Below are 13,421 nucleotides of genomic sequence, written 5' to 3'. Positions count from 1 at the left end.
ACGTGTGAAAACACGGGATATAACAGATTTCACATTCAAGTATTAATCTGAAATCATTCTAACATGATTCAACAACACTTCAAACAATTCAACTGACATACCACTTCACCCGAAACCTTCCAAATTCAACAAGAACGATAACAACACTTTTTCTTCCTTCAAATCCATAAACTATACCAATAATTCACATACTAACAACATTATCTTTCCATATATACAAGAAATGGTTTTTGACATCACATTAGCTTTTAAACAACTTTCCAACACTTACAACTTCAACTAGAATCATCAAACTTTCACTATCAACATAGAATCCACAACAACAACAACCAAAATACTAAATAAAATCAATTTATCACACCTACACTACACCACCTCTTATTCGGCCACCAACATAACATCCATATTTCATGATTTTCATTCACTTCTACATACTACAACATACACAAAACATCCATAACATATAAAAGAAGATTAATTCTTACCTTTTTCCCTTAACTTCTCACTTGGCTATGGTTGTGAACTTGCAACAACGAATGATCTACTTGCTCCAACAACTAATCCATGTTATAGAGGACCTTCCAATTGGTAGAAATGCTAGAAGAAAATATTTTTTTGATTAAGATTTTTGGACCTCAATATTTCCTCTACCATGGCCGAATAGGTCTCTTGGTCCTTCTCCAAGTTTCTTGAAAATTCCAAGTATAAAAGATGACTAATATGACCAACTTGTCCACTTTGGTCTTATTTATTAAACCTCCATGTGGGCCTAAGCCCAATCCTCATGGACGGCCCACTTGGCCCCTTTTGCTCCAAGACCATTTTTTTTTTAGAATTCATGAAAAATTATTTCTCAAATTTCCAAAGTTGCCCTTAGCCTTCCTCCATATTTTCTATGAGCCATCTTGCGAATTTCCCTTTTTTCCCCTAGTCTTTCTTAATATTTCCACATCAAAACTTTCATGAACAACTTGTGTGCTAAACAAGGTCAAAAATATAGCCTTGCCCTTAACTCCCCGCAATTATCTCGAATTATCCGAATACGCAAAATAAGGGATATAACATCCTCTCCCCCTTTAGAACATTCGTCCTCGAATGTTCAACTGGACTTTGGGGGTGTTATAATACTTCGGGAGGGTTTCTCTTATAGTTGTCCTTTCCTTCATATCCATTCCTTATCTTTCACCCTGTTTTCCTTATAATCGAACTCCTCGGTCTTCACATGAATCCTCATTCTATGTCATGGGTTTTCAAATCAACTGCGTCGACTCATTATCATTGTCCTTTGTACTTCCACATGTTCTTCCTATTTGTCTCTTATATCTATATTTATAGAACTTTAAGTACACTTCCCAGGGGGTCACCCATCCCAAAATTTCTCTCGCCCTAGCACGCTTAACCTCGAAACTCTGATGAAATTCGATGCGTTAATGCTGGTATATTCGCATCCACCTCACCGCATGACCTTCATTACATGATCTAGAGCAAGTCGAAGTCTTACAGTTTCCAAGACATTTTCGTAATACATCCTTCCCTTTACAATTACTATTTTACCCTTTTCAATCCTCAATATTCACTATCACTTTCATCCCCCCAACTTTACATTTCAATCATATTTCAATATTCTTACCTTATCCAGCATGCCTCTTCCGCACCATTACTTACCACAATACCAACAATCATATCTCCAACTTCAACAATTATTTCAAATGCATTGTATCACTAGCAATTCTTTCTACACAATTCGACGACATTCCTCTTATATTCAATTCAACCACACATAGTCAAGCTAACACCAATGATTTCACATTCAAGTATTAATCCGAAATCATTCTAACATGATTCAACAACACTTCAAACAATTCAACCGACATACCACTTCATCCGAAACCTTTCAAATTCAACAAGAACGATAACAACACATTTCCTTCCTTCAAATCCATAAACAATACCAATAATTCACATACTAACAACATTATCTTTCCATATATATAAGAAATGGTTTTTGACATCACATTAGCTTTTAAACAACTTTCCAACACTTACAACTTCAACTAGAATCATCAAACTTTCACTATCAACATAGAATCCACAACAACAACAACCAAAATACTAAATAAAATCAATTTATCACACCTACACTACACCACCTCTTATTCGGCCACCAACATAACATCCATATTTCATGATTTTCATTTACTTCTACATACTACAATGTCACGACCCAGCTCCGTGGGCCGTGACTGATGTCCTATTTGGACACCCCAAACAGACTTACATACTGACTCGTCATATTTTTATCTAACTCAGACTTTCATATTAATCATCTCAAACAGATTGAAAGAAAATATTATCTTAAGCGGTCGGACGTGCAAAAATTATCATATCATAGTCAGAAGGGGCGGCGGAATACACATCGCCGAATAGATATACACATATACAAACATACGGGCCATTATGGCCACCATAACAGACGGGACCGCATTAAGACGTAGATCATAGACAAATGAACACACACACATGACCCATTACCCACATCTATGACTACAGGCCTCTACAAACCATAACGGAATCATATGACGGGACAGGGCCCCGCCGTACTCCAAATAACCAAATATACAGAAGCATATACATCACAAAAGATATGTACCAATATATGGGCTCCGGATCAAGAGGAGCACTCTGTAATAGCAGAATGTGTGGCCTACACTGGCAGATCATGAACCTCTGTACCTGCGGGCATGAAACGCAGCCCCCGAAGAAAGGGGGTCAGTACGAAAGATGTACTGAGTATGTAAAGCATAAAGTACAGAAATCCAAACCATAACTGAAGTGAAGGGTACAGAGAGAGAATACCGGATCAAAATATCAAAATCTGTACTGAAGACACATGTACATAATGCAAATAGAAAATCATGCATAAGGCTTAGGAACGTGGTCACCACTCCGACGCTGGTGCCAAAACACAGCATACTCCAGAAGGTTTCAAATCTCCGTACAACTCCGAACACAACATATGATCACATCATATCATATCATCAAAACATATCATGAGCCATATCACAGCATAACTCCATAAACGGAACCCGGCCCTATGTCGAGGTCTCGAGAACCGTAACACATCATACTGCCGAATATATCATAGTGCGCACGATCACAAAACCGGCCCGGGAACCGACGAACGATGTCATAGTATAGGCACGAGCAGAGTAGTGCGGAAACCATATGCATATGCACAATTAAGTTCCAAGACTTGACAAATAAATACATATACATGTGTATATTGAGATTAGAAAGCTCAAGGTAGGTATCGAGTCTGTCGGAATTAGTATACAAAAGATATGAGCCTTTAAATTTACAAAACTTTCGAAAAATACCTCATAAGCCGTTTTCTGAAAATTTAGTATCATTCACATTAAGGAACTTTCAAATAACATGTGGATCAAGTCAAACAGAGCCTTAAATTCATAGGCAAAAGTCCCATTTTTATATCATACAAAAATAGATTAAGTAAGACAAACGAAGAAAGTCTCGGGACTAGAGGGCCCACCTCGGGTCAAGTTGAGGTGGCGGACATAAATTACGAACATTAGACTCTATGGAGTCATCCATGAAAGTTTCAAAGCGATTCTATCACATTTGTGCAAATTATGGATGTTTGAATAGTTTTCCAACAAAACATAAGAATTGTAATTCAATTACATTGAATGAATAGTACCTAAAATCAGACTTGGATTTCTATGAACAGAATAACCCCCGAGGCTCAAATCAAAACCTAGTACACCTAGGACATGCCAAAAGAAGAAAAGGGATAGCTTTACATACCTTTTCTGCTTCCTACACGTCTCCAAAATCAAATCTCAAGTTCGCCAAAATCTACAATTTGGTCACAATTACCAAATGTTAATTGTAAGGCTTTAAGATTACAATCTCAACCAATACTTGTCTAAAAAATTTGGGTAGCATCTCCCCTATACATATAACATCCCCGAGATTTAAACTCGGCCAAAATAGCAGCAACCATACCAACAACAATCTCAACAACATCAACAATCGGCTAGAGATGCACTCTAACATAAATAGTCTTCTTTTCCAAATAATGCAACAACTCCCAATCTAACTTTGCATTCTCAAATCAATATCAATATTTTCAGGTTTCCATACTAATTTAAGATTATCCAAACATAGACCACGAATATTCCAAGCCATATATTCATATTCCATCCAAAGTTCCTACTTATGCTTCGAAACCATCACAACACATTTTCCTATTTACAATTTCATAATCAACAACAATAATCTACACTTTGATAACTTCATTTTCATAATATCATAAAATCACATTAAAATGACATAATTTCCTACAACCAATTTCCATGCCAACTTAATCCATTTTACCTTCATTTACATTATAAGGGTCACAACAACACAACTAGCATACTAAACAAGATTAATTCATTTCCATTCCATCACTATGCACCACACGGCCAACACCACATTTTTCACTTCAACCAATTTCATTCAACTTTCACCTCCAATACAAAATCCACAATAACCACAACTAGAACACTACATAAAATTCAACTCATCTCACTTATCCATTAATACATACATACGGCTACATGCATATATATACACCCAACATGCAAACATCTATATTTTCATAACTTCTACTCATTTCTACATACTACAACATAGACAAACCTTCATAACATAATAAAAAGGAATTAATTCTTACCTTTTCTCTTCAACTTCTTCACTTGACCAAAGTGCGGAAACGATGAAACGAATGAATTATCTTCCGAAATAATTATACCACGTTGTAGAGGGTTCTTGCATTAGTAGGAATACCACAAGAAAATAACTTTTGGAACAAGATTTCAAGGGGTGAAATTCTTGCCCCCTTGGCCGAATGGCCTTTAATCTTTGCTCTTGTTCTTTTGTTTCTCTCCTTCTCTTATTTCTTGAACTTTCTAAAGATAAGGCTCCTTAATATAATTGGTCACATGGGCTTTTAAGGGGGCATGGGCTTGGGCCATGATGATGGCCGGCCACCCCTCCCTCTTTGGGCCTCAATTTTTCTTATTTTATTTGAGCCCAATTTATTATGGGTCTTATTTGTAATTCCCGAAACTAATTCCCAAAATTCCAAATTTTCCCTTGGCCTTCCTTCGTATTTTCGCATCAATATTTTCCATGAATATCACACGTATATTAATTAGAATAAGAACATAGCCTTCATTTCCTACAAAGCAAGATTATTCCAAATTTCCCAAACGCGCAAAACGCGGGATATAACATTCTCCCCCCCTTTAGAACATTCGTCCTCGAATGTTAAATTAGCCTTATAGGGTCTGACAAACATTTCGGGGGAGTTTCCTCTTATGAGTAGCACACATAAATCACTTACTAGTTAATATAACAAATTTAGAAATTTGGATTACCTGTAGGCGTAGAGAACAAGTGAGGGTACTTCTTCTTCATTTCGTCCTCCACTTTCCAGGTCATTTCTTCTTTATTATTGTTTCGCCATAAGACCTTAACAGAGGGTATGTCCCTGGTACGCAACCTCCTCACCTAACAATTCAGAATAGCTACAGGTTGCTTCTCATAAGACAATTCCTCCGTCATCTGAATATTATCCACTGGAAATATTCTGGAAGAATCACCAACACATTTACGGAGCATGGATACACGGATTACCGGATGTACTGCCTCCGGATCAGATGGTAAGTCTAGCTCATAGGCGACCTCGCCTATCTTCCGAATAATCTGATACGGCCCAATATACCGCGGACTAAGCTCACCCTTTTTACCGAATCTCATCACACCCTTCATAGTGACACCTTTAGAAATAGCCAGTCATCAATCTGAAACTCTAACGGTTGGCGTCATTTATCTGTATATGATTTCTGTCGACTCTGGGCAGTCAATAACCGTTCCCGAATAGATTTCACTTTATCAACTGCTTGCTGAACCATACCTGGTCCGATCAACTTTATTTCACCCCATCGAACCAACCAATCAGAGATCTGCACTTCCTATCATACAGGGCTTCGTACGGTGCCATCTGGATGCTGGAATGATAACTATCATTATAAGCAAATTCAGTTAACGGTAACTAATCACTTCCACTATCCTTGAAGTCAATAACATAGACCCGTAGTATATCTCCCAGTGTCTGAATAGCGCGCTCGGCCTGTCCGTCGGACTGAGAATGAAATACTGTGCTACGACTCACCTGAGTCCCCCAACCCTTCCTGGAATGACCTCCAGAAATTCGCTGTAAACTGGGCACCTTTGTCAGTGAAAATAGATACAGGGACCCTGTGATGTCTTGCTATCTCCTTAATATACTATCTGGCATAATCCTCGGCCGAATAAGTAGTCCTGACCGGAAGAAAATGGGCCGATTTCGTTAATCTATCAACACTGACCCAAATAAAATCGTACCTGCGTGGAGTGCGCGGTAAACCTATAATGAAATCCATATTAATCGCTTCTCATTTCCAAGCTAGAATTTCCATTTCCTGTAGCAATCCGACGGGCTTTTGATGCTCGATCTTGACTTACTGGCAATTTGGGCTTTGGCCAACAACTCTGCAGTGTCTTCTTTCATAGCGTCCCCACCAGTATAAGCATTTAAGATCGTACTATATTCTAGTGAATCCAAGATGAACAGAATACTGAATACCGTGCTTCGCCCATAGTTGGTTGCTGCGGCCCTGCAGCGTCAGGCACATATAATCTATCTCTGTATAACAATATCCCATCAGGTGAAGCCTCGAATTGGGTCTTTTCCTTATCAAGAATTGTATCTTGCACTGTATTAGAATAAGATCTTCGAACTGACGCTGTTTTACCTTTTCCATAACCGATGATTCAGCAACTTCTCGGATAGAAACCCCCAATATTTCCAGAATTGTCCAAACGGACTCTTCGGCTAGCTAACTGATAAATTTCACGAACCAATTCCTCCTTTCTGAATGCACACCGGTCAAATTGCCTATAGATTTGCGACTAAGTGCGTCTGCCACAACACTGGCTTTTCTAGGGTGATACAAAATATCGACGTCATGATCTTTCAATAGTTCAAACCATCTTCCTTATCGCAAATTCAGCTCCTTTTTGCTTAAAATATACTGGAGACTCTGATGGTCCGTACAAATATCAGCGTGGACTCCATATAAATAATGCCGCCATATTTTCAAAAACATGAATCACCGCGGCTAATTCCAGATCATGAGTGGGATAATTTCTCTCGTGCGGATTCTTTACAAATATGATTAAACACCACTTCGTACCGATAATCCACATAATTTCATGGCGTATCTTCTCATGTTTCATGTGATTAGTAGTCCATGAACTATTTTCTATTATCTAACGAACCCCTTTCTTTCCTTCAAAGATTTCCAAACTACCAAGCACTGGTATTCCTATTACGATAATCGTTATTACCCGAAATATTCTTTGAGTCTGATAATCCTCTCCATTACTCTTTAGGAACTTAACTCATAGCCATTTTCTTGCCTTTATTACTATTCTTTAAAACATATTACCGCGTACTTAGGTACAACATCAGTTTACCCGATAGGGGGGGGGGGATTCCAATCATGACATAAACATATCACAATTCATATTGGCAAGAAGCATTTTCTTAAGGCATTTTTCATTCTTTCCCTTTATTCTCTTGGTATGTAGATACATTTAAGCTCTGGCCTCAAGTCAATAGATTTCCTTTATTAACACCTAAAGATATTGTAATGCCGTTTTAAGTCTAATGTAATACGTCCTCCCCCCCCCCCCCCCCCCTTTTTTAAGGGGCTGTACTTATACCATATCCATGCCTTTTTCTTTACAATCTATAACTTGATTAGCCTCGCACGAGACCTTAATAAAATCACGAGGCGATGAGAACTCTCGATCACATAGTACAAAATCTTATCTGATAGCTGGTCCTCAAATAAAGTAGTTAATGTAGCAATTTATGTTTTAGTAATCACATCCTTCCTTCATACCCGTTCCTTATCTGTCGTTCTGCTTTCTCGATAATCGAATTATTTAATATTCACATGATTCGCCATTCCATACCATAGGTTTTCCTTTTGCCCTGCACTATTACATTCCACTTTCTTTTTGCAAATAATTTCGTGCTTTGCCCGTCGGCTCTTTTTGAGGCTCTGCTTAATTACGTTTCTTACTTTTCACTTTTCTGACATTTTGATCTCCTTATCTTCCACTCAATTACTCTCTTTTCTTTCCAAATATCGTTGTATTAGAATCTTCCAATCCCAACCGGTAGCAAAATCAATATCAGTTTATCTCGTAACATCTGTACCATACCTTTCACTTTATCTCGTAAATTCTGTCCACTTATTGTCTTCCTTATATTACAACACTAGCTGTTAGGGTTCACCTATCGATCAACATAGTCATAAAAGGGGAGTCCCGTACATACATATTTATTACTGTCATTTCTTTTACAAGACATCTGCAATCACTTGTTCAAACTTACTCTAATTCCAGAACTGCGTTGCTCTTTCTTTCTTTTCACCAATCTAATCCATCTCAGCTCAAGCGACCCCTATAAAGTTTCTAACCATTCCACATACCCTAATTCCCTTTCGGTTACCCCAAACTTCCTATTTGCCTCTTATATCTATATTTGTGAAAATTTTAGTACACTTCCCAGGGGGTCACCCATCCGAAAATTGCTCTGGCCCTAGCACGCTTAACCTTAAAACTTTAATGCATTTAGGTGCGTTAAGGCCTGTATAATCACATCAACTGCCCCGCACGACCTTTATCACGTAATTTTTAGGCAAGTCGAGGTCTTAACAACTTCCAAACCGTTCTCGTAGCGGGTCCCACCCTGATCTAGAGAGGATTCTTTTACTTTTCTGACTATATAATTACGGTGTCGCCCCTTATCTAAATCCTCAACACTTACCTTCGTCTATATATCTAATTCTACACAGCCCACAAGTTTAAATTTTTATTCCACAAATTCCAACTCCAATCAGTCGTCGGGAACTGATAAAATGTTACTGTAAGGTCTTCTCCAACTACCAGCAGAGGAAACTGGAGTCCGACAAACATCGCAGAACTTCTCAGTACTTAATTCACATAATTACCTCCATATATTTATGAGTTGTGAGCGAACCATTTAATTCCCAACTACTTGTCATACGCTTTGTATTTTTCCAATAAGGTAAAACTTAATCGCTGGACATTTTTGCCCCTCAACATAGGCTTTTCTAAGGCAAAGTGTGGTCGGACCGTATTTTGGTCCGTTTAAACGAATTACGAATTTGCTGTTCATATATGCTTTCTCAAAACAAAATTTCCCAAATAAAGATGGTGCTTCTTACGAATGACATGGAAGGTATCTCTTAAACTTTAATCCAACATAATAGATTTACCCTATCGGTATCGACTTTCAAGACATGCTAAGAACTTACATCTCATTTTCCTTTTTATAATTCTGGAAAAATTTGGGTAGAGGTTCCTCTATACTTCTTACTATCCCAACACCTGCACGCAGAAATACCAACAATGCCTCACAGGGCCAACATATATACGTACGTATCATATCGTATCATAGCCACACAAGGCTAATAATTTCAAGTAAAAGTATGAATATATCGAGACTTACCTCACATACATCTTTCGTACCATTGCTTACCTGTGTTCTGTGTAGCTTCCAACATAATCGATCACTGTTTTCTGTCGATACCGTTCTTCGGCTGAAATCAAGGGTTAGTAAAAAGGAATTCATTTCCTACGGCTGGCTCTATCGCACGATCTAAGATCCAAAGAAAGGTAACACCCTAAATGTCCTGTAGCCTCCTGTTTATAGATGTGGTGCACAACACACCGATAAACAAGACTCTACGAGACACGGCCTGTAGACATTCCGAGGACAAACCGCTCTGATACCACTTTTGTCACGACCCAGCTCCGTGGGCCGCGACTGATGTCCTATTTGGACACCCCAAACAGACTTACATACTGACTCGTCATATTTTTATCTAACTCAGACTTTCATATTAATCATCTCAAACAGATTGAAAACAAATATTATCTTAAGCGGTCGCACGTGCAAAAATTATCATATCATAGTCAGAAGGGGCGGCGGAATACACATCGCCGAACAGATATACACATATACAAACATACGGGCCATTATGGCCGCCATAACAGACGGGACCGTATTAAGACGTAGATCATAGACAAACGAACACACACACATGACCCATTACCCACATATATGACTACAGGCCTCTACAAAACATAACGGAATCATATGACGGGACAGGGCCCCGCCGTACTCCAAATAACCAAATATACAGAAGCATATACATCACAAAAGATATGTACCAATATATGGGCTCCGGATCAAAAGGAGCACTCTGTAATAGCAGAATGTGTGGCCTACATTGGCAGATCACGAACCTTTGTACCTGCGGGCATGTAACGCAGCCCCCGAAGAAAGGGGGTCAGTACGAAAGATGTACTGAGTATGTAAAGCATAAAATACAGAAATCCAAACCATAACTGAAGTGAAGGGTACAGAGTGAGAATACCGGATCAAAATATCAAAATCTGTACTGAAGACACATGTACATAATGCAAATAGAAAATTATGCATAAGGCTCAGGAACGTGGTCACCACTCCGACGCTGGTGCCACAACACAGCATACTCCAGAAGGTTTCAAATCTCCGTACAACTCCGAACACAACATATGATCACATCATATCATATCATCAAAACATATCAGGAGCCATATCACAGCATAACTCTATAAACGGAACCCGGCCCTATGGCGAGGTCTCGGGAACCGTAACATATCATACTGCCGAATATATCATAGTGCGCACGATCACAAAACCGGCCCGGGAACTGGCGAACGATGTCATAGTATAGGCACGAGCAGAGTAGTGCGGAAACCATATGCATATACACAATTAAGTTCCAAGACTCAACAAATAAATACATATACATGTGTATATTGAGATCAGAAAGCTCAAGGTAAGTATCGAGTCTGTCGGAATTAGTATACAAAATATATGAGCCTTTAAATTTACAAAACTTTCGAAAAATACCTCATAAGCCGTTTTCTGAAAATTTAGTATCATTCACATTAAGGAACTTTCAACAACAATAATCTCAACAACATCAACAATCGGCTAGAGATGCACTCTAACATAAATAGTCTTCTTTTCCAAATAATGCAACAACTCCCAATCTAACTTTGCATTCTCAAATCAATATCAATATTTTCATGTTTCCATACTAATATAAGATTATCCAAACATAGACCAAGAATATTCCAAGCCATATATTCATATTTCATCCAAAGTTCCTACTTATGCTTCGAAACCATCACAACACATTTTCCTAGTTACAATTTCATAATCAACAACAATAATCTACACTTTAATAACTTCATTTTCATAATATCATAAAATCACATTAAAATGACATAATTTCCTACAACCAATTTCCATGCCAACTTAATCCATTTTACCTTCATTTACATTATAAGGGTCACAACAACACAACTAGCATACTAAACAAGATTAATTCATTTCCATTCCATCACTATGCACCACACGGCCAACACCCCATTTTTCACTTCAACCAATTTCATTCAACTTTCATCTCCAATACATAATCCACAATAACCACAACTAGAACACTACATAAAATTCAACTCATCTCACCTATCCATTAATACATACATACGACTACATGCATATATATATACACCCAACATGCAAACTTCTATATTTTCATAACTTCTACTCATTTCTACATACTACAACATAGACAACCCTTCATAACATAATAAAAAGGAACTAATTCTTACCTTTTCTCTTCAACTTCTTCACTTGACCAAAGTGCGGAAACGATGAAACGAATGAATTATCTTCCGAAATAATTATACCACGTTGTAGAGGGTCCTTGAATTAGTAGGAATACCACAAGAAAATAATTTTTGGAAAAAGATTTCAAGGGGTGAAATTCTTGCCCCCTTGGCCGAATGGCCTTTAATCTTTGCTCTTGTTCTTTTGTTTCTCTCCTTCTCTTATTTCTTGAACTTTCTAAAGATAAGGCTCCTTAATATAATTGGTCACATGGGTTTTTAAGGGGGCATGGGCTTGGGCCATGATGATGGCCGGCCACCCCTCCCTCTTTGGGCCTCAATTTTTCTTATTTTATTTGAGCCCAATTTATTATGGGTCTTATTTGTAATTCCCGAAACTAATTCCCAAAATTCCAAATTTGCCCTTGGTCTTCCTCCGTATTTTTGCATCAATATTTTCCATGAATATCACACGTATATTAATTAGAATATGAACATAGCCTTCATTTCCTACAAAGCAAGATTATTCAAAATTTTCCAAACGCGCAAAACGCGGGATATAACATACAACATACACAAAACATTCATAACATATAAAAGAAGATTAATTCTTACCTTTTTCCCTTAACTTCTCACTTGGCTATGGTTGTGAACCTGCAACAACGAATGATCTACTTGCTCCAACAACAACTCCATGTTATAGAGGACCTTCCAATAGGTAGAAATGCTAGAAGAAAATATTTTTTTGATTATGATTTTTGGACCTCAATTTTTCCTCCACCATGGCCGAATAGGTCTCTTGGTCCTTCTCCAAGTTTCTTGAAAATTCCAAGTATAACATATGACTAATATGACCAACTTGTCATTTTTGGTCTTATTTATTAAACCTCCATGTGGGCCTAAGCCCACTCCTCATGGACGGCCCACTTGGCCCCTTTTGCTCCAAGACCATTTTTTTTTTAGAATTCATGAAAAATTATTTCTCAAATTTCCAAATTTGCCTTTAGCCTTCCTCCATATTTTCTATGAGCCATCTTGCGAATTTCCCTTTTTGCCCCTAGTCTTTCTTAATATTTCCACATCAAAACTTTCATGAATAACTTGTGTGCTAAACAAGGTCAAAAATATAGCCTTGCCCTTAACTCCCCGCAATTATCTCGAATTATCCGAATACGCAAAATACGGGATATAACAATTGGGAAAGTTCTATTTGGTGAGGTGATCTTATATTTTCCCTAACAACCGGAATGGTCATTACACATACACTATTCAGTAGTCCTTTATTACTGTAACCAGATTCCTACTAACCTTCTCATATAGTTTCACACAAGTATCCTTGCAAAAAATCCTTTAACTAAAGAATCATTCTTCTATCTTAGATGATGAGTCCACCACCCGATATCAATCCACAAATGTATTATAGTGAATCAATGTTTTTGGTCTCTGCTGGTACTATTGATCCTTAGTTCGATTTTTGAAAGGCACTTCACAACTTGAATTAGTTAAGATCCACCATTGATCTACCACTCTAAATTTCCTTATTGACTGAC

Source organism: Lycium barbarum, chromosome 4, assembly GCF_019175385.1.
Source record: "Lycium barbarum isolate Lr01 chromosome 4, ASM1917538v2, whole genome shotgun sequence".
Lineage (NCBI taxonomy): Eukaryota > Viridiplantae > Streptophyta > Magnoliopsida > Solanales > Solanaceae > Lycium > Lycium barbarum.
Note: the sequence above shows the minus strand (reverse complement) of the source record.